The sequence below is a fragment of the Hevea brasiliensis genome, chromosome 5, assembly GCF_030052815.1.
Source record: "Hevea brasiliensis isolate MT/VB/25A 57/8 chromosome 5, ASM3005281v1, whole genome shotgun sequence".
Classification (NCBI taxonomy): domain Eukaryota; kingdom Viridiplantae; phylum Streptophyta; class Magnoliopsida; order Malpighiales; family Euphorbiaceae; genus Hevea; species Hevea brasiliensis.
This window is the reverse complement of record NC_079497.1, coordinates 43,692,842-43,701,669: the sequence shown is the minus strand read 5'-3', so window position 1 is coordinate 43,701,669 and position 8,828 is coordinate 43,692,842. Positions and strand designations below refer to the sequence as shown.

Here is an 8,828-nt window from a genome sequence, read left to right as displayed (position 1 = left end):
GTACTTACCTCATTAACCTTCCTAGGTGTGTGATCCATTCTTATTCTAAACTACTAAGAGTTTGCTGCAATGTTAGCAATCAGCCTCCTTGCTTCATTTGGTGTCTTGTCAACCAAAGCTCCTCCACTAGCAGCATCTATCATACTACGTTCCATTAGTAGAAGTCCCACATAGAAATACTGAATCAGAATCTGCTCACTTATTTGATGATGAGGACAACTTGCACACAGCTTCTTAAATCTCTTCCAATACTCATACAAACTCTCTCCATTATACTGTCGGATGCCACAAATTTCTTTTCTTATGTTGGCAGCATAGGAAGCAAGAAAATACTTCTCCAGAAATATTTGCTTAATCCCATTCTATGAGTTGACGGATTCAGAGGGAAGGTAATACAACCAATCCTTAGCTGCGCCTTCCAGTGAGAAAGGAAGAGCTCAAAGCTTGATTTGATCCTTTGAAACTCCTTGAGGTTTCATGCTAGAACACACAACATGAAATTCCTTTAAATGCTTATTTGGATCCTCACCTGCAAGACCATGAAACAGGCAACAAATGGATTAGTCCATATTTTAACTCAAAAGCAACATTTAAAACAGGGTATTTAATACATAAAGGCTATTGGTTTAGATCAGGAGTAGCCAACTCTTTCAAAGTTCTAGCAGCCATGATTTCATTTTCAGAATCTGAATGCGAATGCGAATCTGAACTTAATTCCCTTGGAGATTAGACTCCTTTAGATGTACTCGGAATCAGCCTAGCTTACTTAGCCAATTTTCTCAACTGTTTAGCAATTTTTTTCTACTACTGGATCAAAGATCAACTCACCAAATTGAGAAGTTCTTATCATAAATAAAAAGAAATTAAAGTAAAAATAGAAAAATGCCTCAAAACCTTAGAAAACGATAGAATTTGTCCTCAAGAGGGTGGGGCCAATAAATCATATAGATTAATTGGTCTTGATCAGAACGTCATTTTTTTCAGAAAAAGTAGGACCGCCCTCCAAATTCAAGCCAAAATCTCCGAATGAATAGTAACACCTTAATTTTTTTTCGAAAACCTGAAAACAGCAACACTTCACAAACAAAATTAATAATAAAATATCTTAACACTAAAAACAGGAAATCCAATAAACTTCAGTTCCTGGCAACGGCACCAAAATTCTTGATGGGTGTCGAATCCACCAAAATTTAAATTAACAGAAATTACTAGCTATAAAATATTTTCTGTGGTAAGTAATAAATCCAGGTCGAACTCTAGAGGCTGAATTACTAAATTTCATGGACTTGTGTAATGGAAAAAGAAATAAAAGGGGGGGGGGGGGGGAATTCGCAGTCCAAAGAAGAAATAAAAAATCAGAAATTAAAAACTAAAATTAAATATAAAACTCTCAAATTAAACAAACTTCAGTCCAAGGTAATTTGCATTCCAATGCATGACTCGATCATAGACAAAGGAAATACAATTATCTCTTATTGAATACTTAACGTAGTTTTACCAAACAGCGAGGTAAAACCCCTAACTTCCCTATACTCATTAATTCAAGCCTAGCACTCTTGTTGACTCTAATTATTAACTGAATTGGTTTTATGCAATCCTCATCAAATTAATAACTACTTTAAGAACAGGAAATAGTTAAGCTAAACAATGATTTATAAAGTATAAACCATTTAATTCATCCTATTTTTTCCTTAGGTTATTATCAAAAACTTGGATCATAATCAATAAAACCTAATTACTACTCACATCCAATCTTACACAACAATTACGAATTATGAAGATGAACTAGCAATTGATCACATCAAACAATTAACTAATAGGCCTTTTTAGCAAATCATTCAATAGATCAAAAATAATGAAATCAAGAAACAATAGATATTAAAAAAGAAATAAATTAAATTTAGAACCTGGTCTCACAAATCACGCATAAGAATTAGAATTCCTTACACTGAATTAAGAACTTAGCCACTCATGTTCATGGCTTACAAAAGAAAAATAAAATAAAGAAATCTAAAACTATGGATGTGAATGGAGAATGAAGGTGTTGGAGGTGCGTTAATGGTCTCAATGCTTGTTTTTGGCTGCTACCCAGAGATGTCTTTATAATTGAAAACCTAATCCCAAAGATAAGAACCAAACTTGGAAAAGTTTTGAAATTCAAAAGAGACAGATTTGCAGCTCTGCAATCACTACCATTTTTCAGTCACTTCCTTTTCGAATCTTTCTGTTCCTTCTTCTGAAAAGTTGTAGCCCTATTTCTTAGCTTTCCAACGGGTACCCATTTGCCCAAATCGGAGGTCTACAGCCCATGTTATGGGCCAAAATTTGAAATGGTTCTAATAGACGGTCCAGCCCATAATTTTGAATTCATTGTCGTTTTTTACAATTAAAATGGCCTTATCTCTCTTCTAGCCCTTCACAACAATTGTAGAGGTGGTTCTTAAGGTTCAATTGGGCCTTGTCTTCCTTCATTTGGACTTCCAGAGCTCTAGATATAAAATAAATCCGAAGACTAATCATGACAAACCAAGTATGGGCTTTTGCAATGGATCCATAGTTCATTTTGTCAACCTTGGAGACTGATTTGGGCTTTGGTCCCTCTTTGTCATTTGTAGTGCTCTAACTTAGCTTTTCAATGAATTAAACAGCACTCAATTCGGACACTAACAACTTTAGAAACACTTGAAAAACACGGCAAAGGTCAAATTAATGCAAATGCTGAAAATTTCTCCATTTAACACAATTATTCCAACAACTATCTAAAAATATGCCTAATTGATATGAAATGCCTAACCAACTGAATTAAACATAAAAACACACTAAAAACACTAAATGTGATGGGAGTAAAATTAATAAATTATACACTTATCAGTCACATTTCATTTTCTTGCTACTTCATTTTGTTCGTTTCATTTATGAGTATCTTTTTGGAGTTTGGCAAGCTAGTTACCTTGTTAATTGAGGGACTAAAGGAAAGAAAAGAGCCATAAAGGACTTGAGTGATGAGACATAAGAGGGTATAAGTCTTGTTGTGTGAGACACAAGGGGAGTGACATCTTTGGACGTAAACACATGAGTGAGTGCGAGAGAATTTTTTTACTAACAAATTCTTGTAGGTTTTGTAAACATGTTTGTAATACCCTTATACTAAGTAGACTATACATTCTACTGTTTCGGTAACTAATGCCTGCCCAGACAGTCAGGATGTTTAGAAACACATTTAAGTCATCTAGAAAAGCCAAAAACAAAAATTAATAGAAATTACCTGAAGGTGAAATGGAAATAAGAAAAACAAAATATAATCGGTTAAATGAGCTTGATGTCCTGGCGATGGGTGACCGAACTGAGAAGTGACTGCAAACTCAGTTGCTATCCTAATTTCGTGTGAGATCCCGTGACACCTTAGGCCTAGGGACAGTTGCAAAGCTAATGGTAATGTGAAAACCACAGAAAAGAATAGAGAATAAGTTTAAATAATTGAAATAGAATTCCAGAAGCAATCTAGTGTTATTAGAACAATTGATTATATTGATAAGGGGCATTTTGGTCAACTCACCCCTAGAAGTGATTTTTTACCTACATGTCCATTAAGATATGTAAAATTAAAATATTGAAAAATATATAAGAAATGAACAGGTGTAGAGAAAGAAAATGAAAGAAAAAGAAAAATTTAAAATTTAATTACTTTAATGACATCACTATGAGATAATTAAAAATTTTAATTTTGATTTATTAAATTATGGGATAATTACAACATAAATAAGACAAAAATTAAAAATGAAAAATTCACTTTCTTCTTCCTAAAAGCTAACCGTCCCTCTCTCTCCATTTCTCTCTCTTTTTCTTTCCTTTCCACCATTGTTAAGGTTGTGAAGCTTAAATTTCACTAGTTTTCTTCCATAATTTCCCTTAGTCCCAATACAAAAGTTTATCCCTACACCTTGCTTTACACTTTAAGAGCAAAAAAGAGAGGAAAAACTTGAAGTTTGGTTAGATTGGACTTGAGCTACTTGAGGCTAGTGTTTATTCTTACACTACTCTCTCTTTATTCATGATTAGGCACTTAAATTGAGTAAGGATTTGTTGAAATTGAAACAAAAATTGCATGTTAGGGTACCCACAAATTTTAGCCAGCTGTGGTGTTGTGAGGAGTTGATGTGTTTTGATTCAATTAAAGGTGCATTCAAGTTTAAATGATCAAGGATAGGTGATTAGTATACTTGAATGATATGACTTTGCATATTTGGGAAAATGGAGAATTAGGGTTTTGGTTGGAAATTAGGGTTTTGAGGACTTTTGAGTAATTGGTATTTGTGATGCTCAATTTTGATCAATTAGTGTGTTATGAATTGGGAATTAAAGAATGGAATTAAGAAGTTGATGATGTGGTGTTATTGAATTCTGGACAGCTTGATCTATGTCCATTTAAGAGGTTATAAGTTGAATTTCATAACTCCAATAGGTATGAGGCTAATTGAAGTTGAAATTAGGATCATAATGCTACTTTTTTATTGAAGAAACTTTGCTAAAAAACTGACCACAAGTTGGTCTAAAATTAGGTTGAATCTGGAATAGGTGCCCTAATTCTGGGCAGAATTGACCAAATGAACATGTTCAAATGGTCATAACTTTGTGTAGAGAGGTCAAAATGACCTGATTTTTGGACCATTTGAAAGCTTAGACATATTTTAACAACTTTTATGCAGAACAAAAACCCAAATTCTGACAATAACCTAGTCAAATTGCTAACCAAAATTAGGCCATCAAAACTGCTAGAACCAAATTTGCCCAGAAAATCTGGAAATGGACCAATCCGGCCAGTTATAGTAAAAATGCTCAAATGAAGTGATTCAAGAAGGAACTTAAAGTAGAGACATTAAGGAACAACTTTGATGAAGAACAGTTAGCCAAATTCCCACTGTAGATTGGTCCAATGAAATAGTAAACATTGGAGACAAAAACTGAAATTTTGAAATTACTCTTAGGAAGGCTTGAATTGTAATTAGCAACCAATGCCAACAAAATTGTAGCCCAAAATGTGGTAGGACCATATGTTTAGAAATTGTATACCTATTAATTATGAAAAAGTCAACATTTTGAATGAATAGTAATGTGAATAGTAATCACAATAATGTCAAATGCAAAGAACTCAACCCTTATGAGAATTTTTAAGTAAAATTAAGTATGTAAAATTCAATTTATTGGATTAAATAGTAGAAATGACTTGGGTGGATATTGAAACACTTTAATTATGTGTTTCAGTTGGTAAAGAGCCATCCAAGGAACAAGGAAAGGTTGGATCAAGTTAAGACGAATTAAAGAGGTTTGTGCACAACAACTAACTCTCTTTTGCTTTTAAAATTGAATTTAGCAATGAATGAGTTGTGAAAATAGTTTATGGTCTTTATTATATTATTGAATACTTTGATTGACAAAAATTATGTGTTGCTAGCCCAATTTTGGAAAATTATTTAAATGAAATAAGAATGTGAATTGATGAATATTTTGATGCTTGGAAAATTATTGAAATGGTTTGAAACCACAGTTGTCATGACTATATGTTGGAATTCCTCAATAGCTTGCCTAGTGGGATGAATTGGATTTGTATTCCCTTTCTAGCTGAAATGCTGAGTGAAGGAGCAGAAGCGTGAAAAACACAAGTTTATACCATTGAATTCAAAAATTTTCACCTAGAGCCACATGCATGATGCAAGATTTATTTTTATCTATTTGATTTCAATGATAAATAACATATTAAAACTCTTTTAATATGTTTTTGGATCTGTATTTGCCATTTAAGATTTTAAAAATTAATCAGATTAATTTTAGAACCCTAGATTAGATCAAGATCAAATACACTAACCTCTTGATGCACTGCACTGTATTTGTGCCTTTCAGAAGCATCTTCATGACACCAGATATTGTCCCTCTAGCTTGTCCACACCAAGAACACCTATGGCAGCCCTTGAGCAGCTTCCAAAGCTTTCTCTATTAATTAGAAAATCAAGTTCTGCCTTTTAAGAGATTAAAGATGTAAACAGAACACTAGAAAAGATTTCTAGTATTTTTAATCTAATATCTTGGAATAGATGAGAGATGAAGAATAAGAGTAGGAGAGCTTCAAAGTGGCGGCACAAAGGAGGAGCAATTGCTAGTTGTATTGTTTTCTTTTCATAACAATTTTTATATAGCTAGGTCAACATATTAAACCCTTGCCACATGTCACCCTCTCATTGGTTCTAGGTTTAATTGACCTATTCACATTGTGCCTAGTGTCAAACGTATATTTAATTTTAATTTTAATCATCTTACATGATTAAAAGACATTTGTCAAGCTTATGTGTAATGCCATGTGTCAGCATCTCATGGTGCCACATGTCACCTTGTGAAATGACTAAAATGCCCCTGTGTCTTAATTTTGAGTTCTCAATCCAAAATAATTATTTCTCCTCTTCTAATCAATTTATATCAAATATTAATTAATTAATTAATCTTTATTAATTAATTTCTCATCAATTAAATTCATATTTAAACACTTTAAATATAAATTTAACTTATACTATACATCCAATAACCTAGATTTGGTTTCAAGTCATGCTAGGGACTTTGCAATCTAATTGCAAACCAAACCTATTTAATTAATCAATTAAACTCTTTAATTAATTAATTAAATCATATTTAATTAGGTGATTACTTGTGTATGTGTGTGACTTACTAGGCTCATCACTAATTGACAATGATATATGATATCAACTCTTAATATCATAATAACTCTTTCTTACCATAAATGATTTCTCTAAATCATTTTATGCACCTCATAGACCATGGTTAACACCTAGCATAGCATGCCATGGTCACCCAATCAGTAATAAGGTTTACCTTAAATGAACCTATGATTATATGTTACCATGCACTAGAATCTCTCCGTTACAAAATCCCAACTCAAGATAGAGTCACGGTTTATATCAAACTCCATTTGCTATGAATATTATGTTCTCTTTTAATTACAGTTCTTGATTAAAAGATTTTCTCATCAGAAACTCTTTTTTGATTAAATCTATCTGTCCTGGCCAGGAACTTGAAACATCAAGAACAATTAAATGAACATAGGATTTTATCTCTATTTACTTAGTGGAACAGATACCATCTTGATCAACACCTACCTCCACATATAACTAGTAGGAGTCAACACATGCCCATATACCCATATACAGTACAAGTATGAAAGCAGTATCAAACTCAAACCACCTATATACAAGATAACTGTGCTATCTCAGGTCTAAAGATTATATGCACTGATATGATTTATGACAATGCATTCATAAGAGTAAACTCCATGTGCTTGTCATAAGTGTCACTGGTTCAGCCTACTTATCATGTACAAGTGCCTATCATGTTTGTTATATGGCATGAGACTCACCATTCCATCTTATTTATATCTCATATAAATAACTTGGGAACAAATATGAATACAATCTTTCTGGATAAGCCATGTCCTTATTATGAAGTATCCTCGACTGTGAACCTATTTATGATACTTTGTACTAGAAATACTGTCACTCATATTCTTAACAACTTAAGAATAGAATTTCTAACAAAATATCAATGGACCTTTTCTATTACACATAAATATATTATGTAAACGGAAAAGTGAAAATGCCTTTTATTAATAAAAACATGTACAAGATACATACTAAATGATATGCTCTAAGCCATAATACTAACACTGAGGTGTGTGCCAGTTGAAGACGAATTGAATGAGTACTCACATACATGTGCTAGCTAGCCTTTGCATTCCCCATTAACCTTTGGTTATTGGGACGAATTAGATAATCGTGTCATGATCAAAACTGTGTGACTTTTCAAAATTCTTGTTTTATGATTTATGGAATAAAATTTGGTTTATTTAAGTGATTTTCTAGCTTTAAAAATAAAGCATGATTTTATACGTGTTAATATTTCAATTGATTTAATTTGGAAGATTGTGATTTATGTTGATGTGTAAATTATTATTTTCTTAAGTTGTACACCATTGAGTCTTTGGCTCAGTAATAGCTTGTTTATGTTGTCGCAGGTAAAGAGACAGATAAAACAATAGAGTAGACTACTTGTGACATGGAGTGATCAGCATTTTGGAATCATTACCGGGTATATAGATTATACCCTTGTAAATTTTTATTTAATGTATATGTATCTGTGTGTATGTACGTAATTGACTTGAGCAGTTGTATAAAGATTTTGGAATTTTATTTTGGATTAGTGTAAATATTTATAATGTAAACCTGGTTTTTCTTATTAATGAAATGCTTAAGTTCTTTTGAATTTTTCAAATAATGAATTGCTATTTTTAATTAAGTTGATGGGATTAAATTGTGTTCAAATTATTGGAGTTGTGGTTACAATGTATATTGGGAGAATTTTTAATAGGTTTTGAAGAACTGTTTTCTCAAATTATAAACGGCACTCTGCTGAAATTTTTGTAAAATTTTCAAAATCCTGAATTAATAAAAAAATTGACTCGTGACATAAACCTTAATTAAAGGCTTTTAATAAGTATTCAACATTACCTTACAATTTAAAATGAAGAAAAATTAGTTTAAATCCCTTGTAGTATATTTAATGGGTTATCGGCAGGCGAAGTTTGGTAAATTCGTTAGGTATACTATGAGATCATGTTATGCCTTATAAAAGGGTAAGGTGTGACATGTTTTAGTGGTATCAGAGCTAGTTTTCAAAGTATGTTTTGAACTATGAATTTGAATATTTTATTGATAATTACAATTGCTTAATGTCATTGATTGATACATACGATGTATTACATTATAAAT

At 32.0% G+C, this 8,828-nt stretch overlaps 1 non-coding gene across 1 annotated transcript; it reads left to right on the top strand.

Moving 5' to 3' along the window:
* The first annotated feature begins 201 nt into the window (after nt 1–201).
* On the top strand, nt 202–308 carry LOC131180315 (small nucleolar RNA R71). Its single transcript, XR_009149091.1, has one exon. It is a non-coding gene; the product is annotated as a small nucleolar RNA R71 (small nucleolar RNA).
* Nucleotides 309–8,828: the final 8,520 nt, after the last annotated feature.